Genomic DNA, 18768 nt, shown 5'->3' with positions numbered 1-18768 from the left:
AGAGATAGAATTAGATAAGATAATTTTAGGCCAAGAAAAGAAAATGATTTCCAAAATATATAGATATATGCTACACTACAAAATGGAGGAACACATAGTTAAAAATAGTATACATAGTTGGGGCAAAAATTTTGGTTATAGCATAAATTTAGATAAGTGGGAATCAATTTGGATCAAAAATTATAAATTAACAAAATCTACAGCTTATAAGGAAAACATATACAAAATGTATTATAGGTGGCACCTTCCACCGGCAACATTAGCCAAAATGTATAAAGGAACAAGCCCAAAATGTTGGAGGTGTAAAAAAAATGGAGACCTACTACCACATTTGGTGGACCTGCCCAAAAATGAAAAAATTCTGGAACAAAATGCAGAATTGGATAGAAGAGATTTTACAAATGAAGATAAATAAAAAACCTGACGCCTTTCTCCTGGGAATTATAGATCAAAAAATTGAAAAAAACAAACATTACTTATTAATTCATATATTGACAGCAATTAGAATAACAATAGCTCAAAATTGGAAGCAACCCGAACTACCTGAAGACGATTTGATAATTAAAAAAATATTAGACTGTGCTGAATCTGACGCACTAACAATTAAATTAAAAAATAAAGAAGATTCCGAACATGATAAAACCTGGATACATCTTTATAACTGGTTTAAGAAAAGAAATAAAACTCAAAAGAAAAAACCAAATTAACAATACTTTATATCCTTTTTATTACATAGAAAAAAAAATACAAAAGACATATATACAAAAACCCTTTTTATAAAGAAAGATCTGTATCATATTAAAGAAATTGAATAAGAATAAAAGAAGGCGGATAAGAAAGAATTAAATTATTTAAAGAACAGTGACAACCTACAAGAGAAAATGGTATACGCTGAGGACACAACATACTTCACCAGAAAATAATTTAAAATCAAAAATCATTAAAAACTTACCTCCTGAAGGGAATACAAGTACAAATATTATAAAATATGCTAAGTGAATAGTTATTGTTATTAATGTACTTAAATAAGCAATTAGATCTTTTTTTAAAGAATATTTTTTTGTCATGTTTGTTTGTTTGTTTATTTGTTATGCGTTGATTTAGCCTTGTATTAATATAAAACATATATTGTATGTAAATGTGTATATATTTGTAATAAAAAAATTTCTAAAAAAAAAAAAGAATATGAATAATTTATGCCAAATGCTTGGTAATAAAATCTATATCTATATCTATAACTCTATCTATCTATCTATCTATCTATCTATCTATCTATCTATCTATCTATCTATCTACCTACCTACCTACCTACCTACCTACCATCCATCCATCCATCCATCCATCCATCCATCCATTTATCTATCTACTATTCTTCTCAAAAAAGCCATAAAGTCTTATAGTTAGCTTGAAGTATAACTTTGAAGCAGTGATGGCATATAAAAAGCATGTTTTGTAGAAAACAGAAAATGCTTGGAGTTAGTTTAGTTCTGTCAGTGTACCATTCTGAGGAGTATTCAAGTTGACCGCCAGCCATAGTCAACCAAAAATAAATAGAAACAAATTTTAAAATGTACAATTACAATATAGTTACACGCATAATAAAAGTATTAATATTATTGTTAATATTATTGTCAAAAAGCTAATACTATACAGAATTATGTTTTGAACTTAACTAAAAGGAGTATAGGTGAGTTACCGCGAGAATTAATGTGAATTGCAGGACACACACACACACAAAGAATAGCTGATTTACCAAATGGGTATTTGCAGCTGTGGGCAGGCAAATCTCTGGTAGCAATAAATCATTGGTGCCTGCCTCTTGATTAGCTTCAGCGTTATCATTTCACTTCATTCTCTACTTCTAAGTTGCTAATGTATATACTGCAATAGTCCACTTTAAGAAGACGCTGACACAATCTAGGCCCATTTCTCCCATGCCAAACCTGCCCTTCAGAAAATGACTAATTACAAGTCTTCATCACTTCAATTTTTTTTACTTGCTTCCTAGTTTATCTGCACATAAACAACCAAGCTCAGAAAGTTCCAAGGACTCCACCTTTGTAATTACTATTAGTGTGAAATCATAGCAGTCTGGGAGTTCATGTTGTCGAATGGTCTGGAGATTAATGGCCTTCAGTTTGAACGTGAGTGTCAGAGTTACAAGTCTAGAACAGAGACCGGAGCTTTATTTCACCATTACCAAAAATGTTCAAGAATGCCAGCACCTTTTATTTCTCCTCACCTCTGGAAGTCCAAAGTGAAATTGAAAGGAGTCTTCCTCAGTGTCCCATTTTCCAGAGGTACGGCTCCACATAAAGACACTCTGTGGGAAGACAGATGCTTTACGGCATATAGAAAATACTCAATATTTAATACGATGAGGAAGACATAAAATCAGTAATAAGGAAATTAAATTGTCTGGTCACTAGTAGTCTTATCTAAATAATACGAGATGTAAAATCTTTCTTCATACTTGCAAGAAAAAAGCAGCTATGTTTTTTCATTAATTTAATGCATATATTTACTGAACTTCTGCCTTATGGGAATTCTTATTTGATAAAGAATCCCTAGAAATATCTGTTAGTTAAAAATTAACCCAAAAAGGAAATTTTATACTTGATCCACAGATCAGTACCCTAATACCCTAATTTCTATGGTTACAGGCCCTTCTACTTATGACTGTAGAATGATGTTTCAATGCAGTTATAAATTACTTCCATCTGAATAAAATGAAGAAACAGTAATTCAGAAAGTTCTTGTACTGTAATTATTTGTATATGTTACACATCTGTTCATGTAATTGCATACATATATCAAGAAAAGACCCTCAATCTTTCAACAGTCCTTTAATATCTTTCAAACCCAAGAGGTTTAAGCTAAGATATCCTTACAGAATTCAGCTTTTGGTATTGTTTGGAAATGTTGTGCACATGTGTTTACTATTTCCAAACTCCACAAATAAGTCACAATGCTTCTGAATTCTCATAACAGACACTACCAATAATTCTCTATGTTCAGTAATCAATATTCATGTTGAACAGTTAAGACTGTCCACTCAAATTTATTCACAAAGTTTCAGAGGCCAGTAGAGTCAGCAATATATTTCAGTATTTGCCTAAAGCACATAAACATAAATGGCTCAGGCAGATAAGCTAACTGGATTTGTAAGTGCATTGTAAGGTGACATTTTCTTCAATACTTCAGGGCAAAAGTAAGAGCGCAAAATAATCCACACAGCAAACATTTATGTCATCCAACAGGTTACTAATGCTTTCTATCACATGTCTACAGTCTGAGGGCACTGCCTCACTTTTCCTAATAGTAAAGTTCACCCTGAACCTGAATCACCAATTAGTGTTGGTAATGTTTGCAACGTTGAGTTGGCAAGACACTTTTGTGGATGAGGGACATCAATTGCTTCAATTTTGATTATACTACAGTATCTTGCAAGTAGATGCACCCTTAACTCTTTTCAATAATTACCAGTATGAAGAACCTGCTTCAGATACTATAAAGTCAACACATTGGGCTATGAGTCAGCCATTTTTATCAGCAGGGTATCAGGCCACTTGGAAACTAAGCCACGTACACCCTAAAGGTGCTTTTTTAAAGAGGCACCTGGACTTTCTGGTTTTTCTTTGAAGATGTTCTGTTTCTCATCCATGAAGCTTCTTCAGCTCAGAGTTGAAGAAGCTTATTGGAGGAGAAGCAAAACATCTTCAAAGAAAAACCAGAAAGTCCAGTTACTTCTTGAAAAAGCACCTTCAGGACAACCATAACCTGGATGACTGAGAATCTCCATAGATATAAACAATGTACATCTATATGGAATATACAAGGTCTGACTGAAGCTGACATCATTTGAGTGAAATGGGGCAAGGAATTAAATGAAGCACCACTACTGCAGTTTTCATGACTTAAACAAGACTCTAATGTACAAGTAGTCCTCACTAATCACAGTTACTAAGTGATATAGTCATAAAGTGAAACATCACGACAGTTCCACTGCAGTCATTAACCAAATCACCTCAGGTTGTTAAGCAAAATGGCATGTGACTTTTGTGACTTCCTGGCATTTTCCACAATGATTCTGCTTGTTGGAAACAAGCTGAGAAGGTGACAATGGATGTTGCAATAGCTGCAAGTTCAGGGATTGGTCTTAAATATACCTTTTCACTGTTGTCATAACTCTGAACTGTTACTGAATGAAGCAATTGCTAAGTGAGGACTCTGCAGTAGTTGAGTTTCTTCCTGTACAAATAAAATATCTGAAGTGTCTACCCATTATATTGTAATGATACTGGAAATTACTATGTGTTTGCTTTTAAACACTATGACTTTGCTCAAGTTGTCTCTCTTTCTGACCTCCGCCCACCCCACTCTCATTCTCCTTTCTCTCACACACACAGAAACAATCTATCTGATTTGAGTAGTTCAGTATATCACCAGTTTCAATTTCTGGGTCAATATCGACAGTGTCATTTCCTGTGCTGATAATTCCTCTCTTGTAGAAGTACTGACATATTGCCATGGGCGTCTCTTCTGATCCTTTCTTTTCATAGGCGTGATTTCCAACCGAATTAGCACGCAGCTGTAAGAACTAAGCGACAAGGTACAACCAGTTAATGGAGCTGCCTGATAATTAAAACTGAACTAATTGGAGACGCAAGAGAATGGAACATACTGCTTTTCAGATTTATTGATCTCATGAATAGAATTACAGACTAAGGTTCAAATAAAACTCGGTGAAATGGATTCACTCATAGAAAACCTCATTTTATGGGCCAATTGCCTGTGTTACCTTTATCTCATGAGGTTATTATGGAATTAAAAGGTCTCCATCTCTTGCCTCATTAGAGCCAATGCAAGCTCCATGGTATAGGAAACCAATGTGATTTTCCTTCCATTCATATCTGTTTACATATACTGACTTGGCTTTTTTCAAGCTTAGTTTAAGTTCAGTGTACAATATTTTATAAAATACTAGCTGAAAACCCAGCGCTACACAGGTATTTATAGACGTCAAAGCATTTGTCTGACAGGGAGCCATTGAGAAGGGTCTTTTTGCCCCCTACTCCCATGCCTATCACCCCTGCCCTCCCCCTTCCCCCTCCCATGCGATCTTCTTTCCCGCTCTTTCTACAATCTTGGCACTTTGCCCCAAATCCACCAGGGGGCACCGTCTGCCTCTGACAGGGAGCCACTGAGAGGGGCCTTTCTTCCCCCTACCCCCATGCCCATCACCCCTGCCCTGTCCCTCTCCCCTCCAATGCACTCCTCTTTCCCACCCTTTCTACAATCATGGCACTTTGGCCCACCTTCTGTCAAGAGAAGGGAATATCAGGTGCTTTCCCATTGGTCCAGTGGAGGGCAAATGTCATGGCTGGCTTTCCAGAGGAAGCTGTGATAGAAGTGACATCACAGACAATGTCCTCTCTAGGACGCTGCACTCGTTCTCATTAATGGCCCAGGTGTTTCAGAGTTATGCAGGAACACATATACACACTAAGGGGTGCTAGGGTGTCTTACTCCCACAGTATTTGTTTCCAGAGGGTAAATCATCTGTGTACCAAGTTTGTTTAAAATTGCTTGAGCCATTCCCGACTTATGCTGGAACATACAGCCGATAGATGGATGGATGGATGGATGGATGGATGGATGGATGGATGGATGGATGGATGGATAGATAGATAGATAGATAGATAGATAGATAGATAGATAGATAGATAGATAGATAGATATAGATAGATATAGATAGATAGATAGATAGATAGATAGATAGATAGATAGATAGATAGATAGATAGATATTACCTGGTTTATTGCGAAAGAGATCTGGTCATAGACCTCTGTTTGCGTGTACACTGCATAGGTGTCATCCATGCTGTCCATATAACCTTTCAGGAATAGATGCTTAAAGGATACGTGTTTTCTTCTTTAAATGTAACCACCATTTGATTGCTTAACCCAAAAACTACAAGCTGAAAATATCAATAGAAAAGGAATTCTTCAGCTAAAATACTCAAAAAATCCATTCTGACCACAAGTACATTAAATTTTTTAATTGATGGAGCATTCGTAGCTACCGTATCTTTCAAAGTATAAGACACACTGGAGTATAAGACGCACCTTAGTTTTGGGGGAATAAAATAGGGGGGGGGGAGAATCAACCTATCAGGTATTCATCTGGCTTGTGTTCTTAGTCAGTTCAGGTTCAACACATTATTTTATCTCCTGGTTAGGGCTGAAAAAGCCTTTTTCAGAGGGGGTAGGAATGAAAGCAAGCCTGCAAAGATTTAGGGCTGGAAAAAACCTTCTTCAGAGGGCATAGGAAGCAGAGAAGATTGTCAGCACCTTGCTAGGGCTGGGGGAAAAAGCTTTCAAAAAGTAACATTCAAAGTATAAGTCACACCCAAATTTTCAGCTTCTTTTAGGGAGGAAAAGGGTACCTCTTATCTGTATATTCCAAAAAATACAGTAGTTCTACCAACATTCCCTACTCATTCTCTTGGTAGTTTCATTTTACTCTGAGAGTGTGAAAGGTAAATAAATCAGGAATTGAAAATATAGGACAAAAGAACTGGGTACCATCCTTCCGATTTTACAACTTTTATTTTCATTCAGTGGTCAAAGACTCCTCCTATATTTATGTAACTATACAGTATTCTTGTTACACAGTTCAATATCATGACTATTTTATTCTTTTTGATCTTGGATCTGTTTTGCTGAATAATAATAATGAATCGAGGCTGCAGTTCAGTTCCAAGTCAAGCCCCGCTCCGGCACACGTCACATTAACGCAGTTCGCAAATGCTCCTCTTCCAGTTCTAGTTCAATATTAGTATAGTTCATATTGGACATTTTCATACTATATTCTGAACACACAGATTTCCTTATAGTTGGTGAACAATGAGCATTTAATTAGTAGAAGGCTGAAGAGTGACATATATAATACTGAAATGAAACTGCAGCTATAATCTTGATATTGTTCATTGTCTCCACTTGACTAATAGCCTATTCTGTTCATTACCCCAATCCACCATCCATCAAATATTTGGACTAAAGTTCTATAATTCCTAAACGAGATAGCTATGTTAGCTGGCACTTATGAAAGTTCTTCCGCAACACAGAGGGAGAACATATGATGAAGATACATATAATATTATTAAATTTGCCAATACTAAATACAGTAATACCTCGTCTTACGAACTTAATTGGTTCCGGGAGGAGGTTCATAAGGTGAAAAGTTCATAAGATGAAACAATGTTTCCCATAGGAATCAATGGAAAAGCCAATAATGCGTGCAACCCCATTAGGAAAAACCAAAACATTAAGGCTTTTTAAAAAAAACAGCTGTGGGCAAACGAAGCTGAGGCGAACGGAGTGGGGGGAGGGACAGCGAGAGGTGGCAGTCCCAACGAAGCAAGGCGAAAAGAGCCTCTCTTGAGCTCCATCGGTCTTTCCGTCCTGTTTTTGCCCACCCCGTTCTGCTCATTTTCCCCACACCTTTCTCCTCTTGAGCTCCATGAGTCCCTCCCGTTTTTGCCCACCCCGTTCTGTTCATTTTCCCCACACCTTTCTCCTCTTGAGCTCCATGAGTCCCTCCCATTTTTGCCCACCCCGTTCTGTTCATTTTCCCCACACCTTTCTCCTCTTGAGCTCCATGAGTCCCTCCCATTTTTTGCCCACCACTTTCTGCTCATTTTCCCTGCACCTTTCTCCTCTTGAGCTCCATGGGTCCCTCCCGTTTTTACCCACCCTGTTCTGCTCATTTCCCCACCTTTCTCCCCTCTTGAGCTCCATGGGTCCCTCCCGTTTTTACCCACCCTGTCCTGCTCACTTTCCCCACACCTTTCTCCTCTTGAGCTCCATGGGTCCCTCCTGTTTTTACCCACCCTGTCCTGCCCATTTTCCCCACACTTTTCTCCTCTTGAGCTCCATGAGTCCCTCCCGTTTTTGCCCACCCTGTTCTGCTCATTTTCCCACCTTTCTCCTCTCTTGAGCTCCATGAGTCCCTCCCGTTTTTGCCCACCCTGTTCTGCTCATTTTCCCACCTTTCTCCTCTCTTGAGCTCCATGAGTCCCTCCCGTTTTTACCCACCCTGTCCTTCTCATTTTCCCCACACCTTTTTCCTCTTGAGCTCCATGAGTCCCTGCCGTTTTTGCCCACCCAGTCCTGCTCATTTTCCCACCTTTCTCCTCTTTTGAGCTCCATGAATCTTTTCTTCCCGTTTTTCCCCACCCCACTCTCCTAATCTCCCCCACACCTTTCTCCTCCCTTGAGATCCATGAATCTTTTCTTCCTGTTTTTGTCCCCCCAACTCTGTCCATTTTTGCGATCCTGGGATTTCCCTACAGCATCGCGTTTTTGCGGAAGTCAGGAGGTGGGGTTTCCCATGGAGGGGAGCCTCGGGGGATCCCAGGATTGCAAAAACTTGGAACTAATGTCTGGAGGCGGGGCATCCCAGCAGCTGTGGCATGTTCATAAGGTGAAAAAAGTTCGTAAGAAGAGGCAAAAAAATTCCAAACTCTGGGTTTGTATCTCGAAAAGTTCGTATGACGAGGGGTTCCTATCATGAGGTACCACTGTACTTGACAAAAATATTTTCCTCCAAAATACTCAGTGTGTAAGAACACAGGTCATTTCAATACTGACAGATGATCCTTGATTTACAATCACAATTATGACCAAAATTTCTGTTGCTAAGCAAGGCAATTATTACATGAGTTGTACCTGATTTTATTTTTTAAAATGGGGGGGGGAGCATGGTTTTTAAATGAATCACTGCAGTAATTGATTGAATTATGCTAAATAAATCCAGCTTTCCCTATTGACTTTGCTTGTTGGAATGACTTTGCTTGTTGGAATGACTTTGCTTGTTGGAAGCCAGCTGGAAAGATTGCAAATGCAGGTCACATGTTTCTAGGATGCTGCAAGCATCATTAGTATATGCTGGCTGTCAAGCGCCCAAATTCTAATCATGTGACCATTCCCTTGTAACTTTAGACAGTTGCTAAACAAATGGTTATAAGTCGAGGACTGCCTGTATTAAGGTCTGAAAGTTTCAAATACCACCCGTACAGATGGTTCTAAAAACACAAGTCTCTAAAGCAGCAGTAAATCAGAGGTTGTCACTCAACTGGTTATAATTTCTTGAATTTATATAGCAGTAGCTAAAAATGTGTAAGTAATAATTGTACTGCAGCTGTGTATCTCACCTGGATAGTGACCATAGCTATTTTCAGAATTTGTATGCCCAGCTTCCACGGTTTCCTTCCTCGGGCCCAGAATTTTTCACAGGGATTCATAAAGAAAAATTTAAGTTTTCTTCTTAACTGATCTTCCAGAAGCTGGCACATTGATGCATGATGTTTTACACTGTATAAATGCTCATCATCCTGAGTACTGCAGCTGCCTACAAGCACTTCAGGATTTTCCATTGCTGGAACAGAAAAAAACATTAGCAATATTGGAATGATTAACCAAAAATGCTATGCATGTATTTGTGAGCATATCTAAAACTCAAGGTGTGATTGTCTCCTTTAACAATGAGAGTTTCAACTCTAAACTACAAGTATTACAGCACCTTCCATGCCAACTTATAGCCCATCGATTTTATTTCATCAACTAATCACAGCAGTGAAAAAGATATTAACAGTGAAGAAAAATTAGTTCTCCCACAGTTCTCATGTTCCTATCATAAAAAGCACTATTTTTGGAACCAAACATAAGAAGGTTTTTTCCATAAACACATTATTTTGTTTATCAGTTTTCCTGTTAAGATTTTACAGGATATTGTTTCAAGAGTTATTGCTCAAAAAAATCTTCCACATTTCTCCTATCCTCCCCCTCTCTTACATGCACATTTATCCTTGGCTCTTGCTTGATTTCTGCGCCGTCATAAAATGGCTGAGAATCACAGCTTCTGAATGGTCTAGAAGTCCAATAATGAATAACTGTGGGTTCTTTAAGACATGTGTATTATATGGAACTCCATTCTATGTCTTACCATCATACAGATCACACTTTCAGAGAAAAGTCACAGAACAAACCAATTTTTAAATCCAATTCCTTGAAATGCTGTATGCTAAGAAACTTTAGCACATTGAGGGAGTTCCATAAACAACTTCCTGGGGTTTTTAGTATTAGGAACCCTAGAAATTACAATATATTCAGTTTGTTCTTAGAGTACAAATGTCACAGAATCTGCTTAAACTTCCTTCTAGTTCTATTGACCCTCTAGTTCCACAGAAGGCATGTGAATTATTTAGTTCTGTATTTGCAACATTGGCCTTAATGTATTACAAATTGTTTGTAGAGGACAACAACAATACTGAAGATACCAGAAAACCAGGTTAACTAAATTCAAAGAATTTATTATTGAGAATTGTATGGTGCTCAAGAAATATAATTGCATTATTGGTATTGCTATGAAAAACAAAAGAAGCAATATTTGGGGAACAGATTCCTGCACATATGAAGGACAAATAAGTTAATCTATAAAGCAGTAGCTCACTTCTCTTCTCTTTCTCTCTTCTTCCCTGGTTCAGGATCTATATTATAAGTGGCAGATTCCTCAATTCATCTCTTTCTCTCTCAAAAAGCACCAACGCACAATTGATATGTTAAGATAAATGGGAGGAAAATCATTGTTATCTCATTTGACACTGGCATTTAAATGGGAAGTGATTTTGTGCTCATTCGAAAGCAGTACAAAAATATTTTCATATATTAAATTATTTTGTGGGACCTATCATATTTGTGCAAGGTGACTGTCTATTCCACAGAATTATTAATGTCATATCGATCCTGTAATACTGCCAACCCAACAGGGATGCTCATAATCTCATAAGATACAGTAAAACCCATGCAAAACTGGGGCTAATTTGGGCCGATCCCAAATTATTTATATAAATGTTGCAGTCAACTTATCAAATATAATGCTAAACATTCTCTTTATTGATTTCAATTGCCAAATCAGAGCCAGAGGAAGTAACTGTATGCAGAGTTAATTAGTGAATATACAGTCAATTTTTGATATCATCATTTGAAAGTAATACACTGCTTCCGAACTGATTTAACTGTTGCTCATAAAATCATACATCACAATGTACTCCCTATTGGCGACTACTTCACCTTTAACCACAACACCACAAGAGCATGCAATAGATACAAACTAAATGTAAATTGCACCAAACTAGACTGCAGAAAATACGATTTCAGCAATAGAGTGGTCAAAGCCTGGAATTCACTACCGGACTCTGTTGTTTCTTCCCCCAATCCCAAAATCTTCAACCTTACATTATCTACAATAGACCTCTCCCCTTTTCTAAGAGGCCTGTAAGGGGCGTGCATAAGTGCACCTTTGTGCCTATCGTTCCTGTCCTAATGTCTTTTTATCTTTTCTATCTCTACATTATACTTATATTATGTTAAACATACTACAATACAATACAATACAATACTACATTTGTATGACAAATAAAGTAAATAAATAAATAAATGAACGAACGAACGAACGAACACACAAACAAATAAATAAATGAACGAACAAACAAACAAGCAAACAAATAAATAAATAAAATAATCAGAATTCAGAAAAATCTTCACAGAACGGGAAGGCAATAATGTACCGGTAATCAAATCCTTGAGTTGAATTTTATTCCTGATGACAACATAGGTAGATTCATAAAGTGGTAGATTTAGCTGGCCATCTATGGTTCGTCAACACTACTATACGAGTGTCTCATAAAAGCAGAATCTAAATTTCTGACACTAAGTCTCAATTCTAGCCACTGATGATTATTATACCATACCCTATAACTAAAATCCATTTCAAAAAACTGAACTGTTCCAAGCTAAAATTAAAAAGCCAGATGAATTTGAAAAAGGGGCTATGATTAACTTGCATCACTCAGTTGAAGTTAAAAACAAAGTTCTAGAAAGCTTTTGTTCATTCACTTAGATATGCAAGTACAGTATTTTAACTTTTTCCACAATTTTGAAAATTATTCAACTATCCTTCAAATAAAAAATAGCCTCCAGAAAGATGTGGATTTTTTTTTCTTTGTAGTTATTCAGCATCCTCATGTTTGTGGGAATGATAAATAGCCATGATTCATCTGCATAACCAATAACATAGTGTCATTCATTAAAATGATTTCAAAGAAAGGACATATAAAATTAACATTACCTCTATAATGTAACATAAGGCAACAATAATTCCATAACAATTTTAATCTGAATGGAAGGAACATATTTTAGAATCATCCAGAGTTTTTTTTTAAATTTAACAACTCTCTAACTCAGTGATGGCGAACCTATGACACGTATGTAAGCACTGACACACGTAGCCATTTTCGGTGACATGCGGCTGGAGAAACGGGGAGCTTTAGGGCAGCGGTCCCCAAACTACGGCCCGCTGAGGCCATTTACCCGGCCCCCGGCAACGTACGAGATTTTACCATAAGCTCCCGAATCTCCCCTCCACTCTGCTGCTGAGCGTCTGGCGGCGGCAAGGAAGAAAGCCAGGGGGCGGGGAGGAAAGCATCCTATGGCAGAGCAGCAGCAGTTCCTCTCCCTGAAGGCGAGAAAGAAATTGGCCAATTGCAGGCCCGCTTTCCTCCCCGCCCCCTGGCTTTCCTCCTCCTCCTCCTCCAGACGCTCAGCTGCAGACCGTCTTGGTCCCTCCAGTGCCGCTTTTTTGCTTCTTCGCCGCCCCGCGGGAAGCCTGGAATCCCTGCAAGAGCGGCTGGAGGGGGCCGTAAGCAAGCCATCAGGACCCCCACGCACTAACTTGTTGACGGCCATGCCGTCCCGGATCGCGGGGAGGGAAGCTCTTCTCCCGCCAAGCGACGGCGAGGCCCTCCCAATGCTTGCCCGCCCAGGCCTCGCACTTGGAGCCGGGGCGACGGGCCTAGCCTCAGCTTACTTGGCCCTGGCGCGGCCGAAGCGTGGGGCGGAGTAGGCGGCGGCTGTTTCAGGCCCGCCCCCGAGCTCAGCTTCCTTTGGCTTCCTTCGAGGCAAAGCTGCAAAGCTCACCTGCTGCCTCGAAGGAAGCCAAAGGAAACTCAGCTCAATGAGGATCGGCTGTTGGTCTCTTCAAGCTGCTGCTGCCCACTGCGGAGATCCCTTCGCCCGAACAGAGGTGGCGGCGGCGGGTTCAAGGGACCAACAGCCGGTCCTTTTCAGGGCTGCGTTGTTGCAGCATCTGAGGCCGCCGCCACCTCCGCCTTCAGGCGAAGGGATCTCCGCAGTGGGCGACAGCGGCAGCTTTAAGGGACCAACAGCCGGTCCTTTTCGGGGCTGCATTGTTGCAGCCTCCGAGGCCACCCACCGAGGAGATCCCTTCGCCTGGAGGCGGAGGCAGCGGCGGCCTCAGACGCTGCAACAACGCAGCACCGAAAAGGACCGGCTGTTGGTCCCTTGAACCCACCGCCGCCGCCTCTGTTCGGGCGCCCCCCCCTGCCCAGGAAAGAGTTGCAGCAGGAAAGCAGCGCATTTGAAAAGCGCGCTGCTTTCCCGTAAAGCCGGCTTTCCTGGCTGGCCCAGGGCTTTACCGGGCAGCTGGCTTGAGCCTTGTGCCGGTTAGCAAAACCGTCTGCCCGCCAGAGACGTGGAGAGAAAGAAGGGAAAAAGAGGGAGGGAAAGAGAAGAGGAAAGAAGGAGGGAGGGAGGGAGGGAAGGGAGAGAAAAGTGAACGAGAGGGAGAGAGAAAGGGAGGAAGAGAGGAAGGAAGGAAGAGATAAAGGAGAAGAGGAAGAGGAAGAGGAAAAATGAGAGGAGGAGGAAGAGGAGAAGGAAAAGGAGAGGAGGAGAAAGCGGAAGAGGAGAAGGAGAAGGAAGAGCAGGAGAAGGAGAACCAGAAGGAAATGGAGGAGATGAAGAGGAGGAGAAAAAGGAGAGGAGGAGGAAGAGGAGGAAAAGGAGAGGAAGAGGAGGAGAAAAAGAAGAGGAGGAGGAAGAGAAGGAAAAGGAGAGGAAGAGGAGGAGAAAAAGGAGAGGAGGAGGAAGAGGAGGAAAAGGAGATGAAGAGGAGGAGAAAAAGGAGAGGAGGAGGAAGAGGAGGAAGAGGAGAGGAAGAGGAGGAGAAAAAGGAGAGGAGGAGGAAGAGGAGGAAAAGGAGATGAAGAGGAGGAGAAAAAGGAGAGGAGGAGGAAGAGGAGGAAAAGGAGAGGAAGAGGAGAAAAAGGAGAGGAAGAACAGGAGGAAAAGGAGAGAAGGAGGAAGAGAAGGAGGAGAAAGAAAAGGAGAAGAGGAAGAGGAAAAATGAGAGGAGGAAGAGGAGGAAACAGAGAGGAAGAGGAGGAGGAAAAGGAGAGGAGGAGGAAAAGGAGGAAAAGGAGAGGAAGAGTAGGAGAAAAAGGAGAGGAGGAGGAAGAGAAGGAGGAGGAGAAAGAAAAGGAGAAGAGGAAGAGGAAAAATGAGAGGAGGAGGAAGAGGAGGAAAAGGAGAGGAAGAGGAGGAAAAAAAGGAGAGGAGGAGGAAGAGGAGGAAAATGAGGAAACGGAGAGGAAGAGGAGGAGGAAAAGGAGAGGAGGAGGAAGAGGAGGAAAAGGAGGAATAGGAGAGGAAGAGTAGGAGAAAAAGGAGAGGAGGAGGAAGAGAAGGAGGAGGAGAAAGAAAAGGAGAAGAGGAAGCAGAAGAGGAAAAATGAGAGGAGGAAGAGGAGGAAAAGGAGAGAAAGAGGAGGAGAAAAAGGAGAGGAGGAGGAAGAGGAGGAAAAGGAGAGGAAGAGGAGGAGAAAAAGGAGAGGAGGAGGAAAAGGAGAGGAAGAGGAGGAGAAAAAGGAGAGGAGGAAGAGAAGGAGGAGGAGAAAGAAAAGAGGAGGAGGAAAAATGAGAGGAGGAGGAAGAGGAGGAAAAGGGGAGGAAGAGGAGGAGGAAGAGAAGGAGGAGGAGAAAGAAAAGCAGGAGAGGAAGAGTAGGAGAAGAGTAGGAGAGAGGGAGAGGGAGGGGAAGGAAGGAAAAGAGAGAAAGAGAGAAAAGTGGAAGGAAGAGAGAAGGAAAGAAAGGAAGAGAGAGAGTGAGAGAGAGCAAGAAAGAAAGAGTGAGAGATGAGAGAGGAAGGAAGAGAGTGAGAGAGAGTGAGAGTGTTTTTTTCTCAAGGTGACACACCACCCGAGTTATTCTCGGTTTTTTGGCTAATTTTGACACACCAAGCTCAAAAGGTTGCCCATGACTGATCTAAGTTGTCCAGTTGAAGAAACTTAACACCATTTACCTAAAAAGAAATCTACTGTACAAAGAAAGGGCATATAGATTTAATATTACCTCCACAATAAAACATACGACAGCAATACATTCATATAACTTTCATATAATTTATTTGAATGGGAAGGAAGGGATTTGATTATAATCCAGAAGACATCCAATTGAAGAAACTTTTTAAAATGTTCATTTATCTAAGGAGGAATCGAAAGCAATGCCCATCTATCTAAGAACTTAACCTTAATTAGAATAATGAATATTTCCATTAAGTCAACATAGGCTTCCAGTGATGAATTAAATTCGTTTTTAACAGTCGATCGCTTCTATACACATTACTATTGGAGTGAAAGTATAATTTCTGAAGGAAAAAAGGATGCCACCTTCATGTTTAGATGGCATATGCATTTACGCCCAGAGTCCTTCAAGAGTTGGGCATCATATTATTTATTTCTTATTTATTAATTGGACTTTTATGCCACCCCTCTCCGAGGACTCAGGGTGGCTCACAACACATAATGGAACAATATATAAGGTCCCAAATCCAGTTAATTTAAATTATAATCTTAAAAAAACCCCAAACCATAAAAAGTCAGTCAGTCAGTCTGTTAATCAATCAATGCAATTTTAGAAAAATCGTTCCCTTCAGGTAGCAGCAAAAGTGGGAGGATGCAAACTTAAGAGTTTGTCCCAAATAAAGCATCCCTTTTGAGAAAAATGAACAAACATGATATTAAATAAATATTAAATTATTCTTATTCTTATTTTAAAAATACTCAAAAAATCACCCAATTAAGAGGGAGAAGAGCTTTTTTAGTTCAGCAGAAAGGCTTGGAAAATTTAAATTCAATTCAATACGTTGCTCTCTTCCTCCTTCCAGCCACAACTCTCAGTCCTGGAATTTTATCGCTTCGTCCTTTATCGGTCCTTCGTCGAAAAATTATCGGGGCCACCACAAAAAAGCAAGCTCCGTCGCCGGGAAGGGTCTGCCTTAAAAACACGGCCAGACCCTCTCGATGGCCTAGATCCCATCCGAAGCAGCCCCATTTTTTTCGCCTCTCTCTGTGCTCAGGAAGCCTTTTCCTCCCGCCATCCCAAGGAAGGACAGAAGCGCCCGCCGACCCCAGACTCACCTTCCCAAAAGAAAGGCCGCCCTTTGAACCCCTAGAGCCGGGCAGGGGAGGGCCTTTTTTTAAAACTCCTACTTCAGCCCCAGCAGGTGAAGCTGGTTCCTCGAAGCGAACGAGGGAGCGAGCGCCGGGGTTGCCTTACATCGCCGCCGGGCAGAAGAGTCACCTGAGCCGCGCGGCAAAGGCGAAACGACGCAAGCCGTTGGCCGCTTCGGCCTGACTCTGCTGCCACAAAGCCGCGCCTGGGGAGCATCCCCAGAAAAAGCCGGCCGATGAGCAGCCGGCGGAAAATTGCAGGCGGCAGAAGCTGCTCCTCTGCGCCGGCACCACGTGACCGAGGCCGGCTTCTGCCGCCCGCCTCGTCGGCCGCCTCCTCCTCCTCCTCGCCCAAAGGCAAGGAGAAATCCGAGGCCAGTCAGCCGCCCCGCCCGGGCGCAAACCGCAGCAGGCCTAACGGGTTGTTTGGAGAGAAGGCGGCATCTGAGTTCCCTCGCCCCGATTCTCAGCTGCCTTTGTCTCTCTCCAGACCAAATCTCAACCAACAAATGCTCTGTCCCACACATTGGCAAAAAGAACGAGATCACCAAATACAAGCTGAATAAACAAGACCTTGTAAACAACCGTCACTCGTTAAGGACCTTGGAATACAGTACTCATATTCCAAGGCTAGTATGAAAGGCTAGTATGAAAATAAGGAACATAATATCAGTCTGTCAAATATAAATTGAGTGAGGAGAGGAGCCACTCTGGAAATGGACAAAATAAATAAATAAAATAAATAAATATTAAATGGCCTAAGTGTCAAAGCTCACTGCAAGGACATCGCCAAAAAGGCTTCAAGAGTTGTTAACCTAATCCTACATAGCTTCTGCTCCGGTAATCTCACACTACTAGCCAGAGCATACAAAACTTTTGTCAGACCAATCCTTAAATACAGCTCATCTATCTGGAACCCGCATCACATTTTGGACATAAACACTCTAGAAAATGTCCAGAAATACTTTACTAGAGGAGCCCTCCATTCCTCTACTCACAACAGAATACCCTACGCAACTAGATTTACAATCCTAGGTTTAGAAAGCTTAGATCGATGTCAGCTAAAACACGACCTAAGTAGGGCCGCCATCAGGAATTTTGGGGCCCCATACAGCCTGTCTGCCCCCCCTCCCTTCTTCTTTCCCCTTTTCTTTCTTTTTTTTCTCTTTGTTTTTCTTTTCCTTCCTTCTTTCCTCCCTCCCTCCCCATCCCCTTCCTTCCTTCCTTCCTTCCTCTTTCTCTCTCTCTCTCTTTCTTTCTTTCTTTCCCTTTCTTTTTTCTCTTTCTTTCTTTCCTTTTTTCTCTTCTTTTTCTTTTCCTCCCTCCTTCCCTCCTTCCTTCCTTCCCTTTTAAATTTTCAAACTGTCTTCTCCATATTCCTGGCTGAGGAATTCTGAAAGCTGCAGTCAACTGTCTTCAGCCATTGTCCAGCCCTGCGCTACGGACCCCTCCCGCCACCCCCTGAAGAGGCTGGGGGCTTCTTTCCAAAGCCAGTGGCAGTGATGCCAGAACCCCCTTCCCTGGGGATGGGAGCGGGGGGGGGTGTCTCCCTCGACAAGACCTTCAGCAATACATCAGCCCTGCTGGGCAGGCCTCTTAGCCCCGCCAAAGAAATGGGGGTTAAGGAAGACCCCCACCCCTCACCTTGCCCCAAACACTGGCACTCTGCATAACCCATGCGGGGGCTTTGGCTCCCCATCTGCAGAACAGAAGCTGGGGACCTCTCCCTCCACATACACTGGATCCCTATGGCCCATCCGGGGGCTGGCAAAATAGGTGTGCCCCCCCACCTGCTTTTCTCTCTCTCTCTTTCTATCTCTCTCTTTCTCTCTCTCTTTCTCTTTTTATCTCTCTTTCTCTCTCCTTTTCTCTTTCTTTTTCTCTTTTTGTCTCCCTTTCTCTCTCTTTTTCTCTCTTTCTCCTTTTCTCTCTTTCTCTCCCTCTCTTTATCTTTTTCTCTCCCTTTCTCTCTCTCTTTCTCTTTATATCTCTTTCTCTCTTTTTTCTCTCTCCCAACCTCTCTCTTTCTCTCTTTCTATCTCTTTCCCTCCCTCTCTCTTTCACTTTCTCTATCTCTTTCTCTCCCTCTCTCCCCTTCTCTCTTTCTTTCTTTCTCTCTCTTTCTCTCCCTCCCCCTCTCTCTTTCTCTTCCTCTTTTTATCTCTCTTTCTCTTTTTTCTCTTTTTCTCTCCCTTTCTCTCTCTTTCTCTCCCTCCCTCTCTCTTTCTCTTTTTATCTCTCTCTTTCTCTCCCCCTCCCTCTCCCTTTCTTTCTATCCCTTTCTCTCTCTCTCTCTTTCTCCCCCCATCTTTCTGAAGTGGGGAGGGCCGGGTTGGCACCAACGGAGCTCGAGACGGGTGCAAAAGCAAACTACTCTGCCGGCCCGGGCCCAGATCG

General features: G+C 41.5%; 1 pseudogene; it reads right to left on the bottom strand.

Moving 5' to 3' along the window:
- Positions 1-1993: 1993 nt before the first annotated feature.
- Positions 1994-9439, bottom strand: LOC139165389 (mucolipin-3-like; annotated as a pseudogene).
- Between the last annotated feature and the right edge of the window lie 9329 nt (positions 9440-18768).

Source organism: Erythrolamprus reginae, chromosome 3, assembly GCF_031021105.1.
Source record: "Erythrolamprus reginae isolate rEryReg1 chromosome 3, rEryReg1.hap1, whole genome shotgun sequence".
Classification (NCBI taxonomy): domain Eukaryota; kingdom Metazoa; phylum Chordata; class Lepidosauria; order Squamata; family Dipsadidae; genus Erythrolamprus; species Erythrolamprus reginae.
Note: the sequence above shows the minus strand (reverse complement) of the source record. Positions and strands in the feature narration are given on the sequence as shown.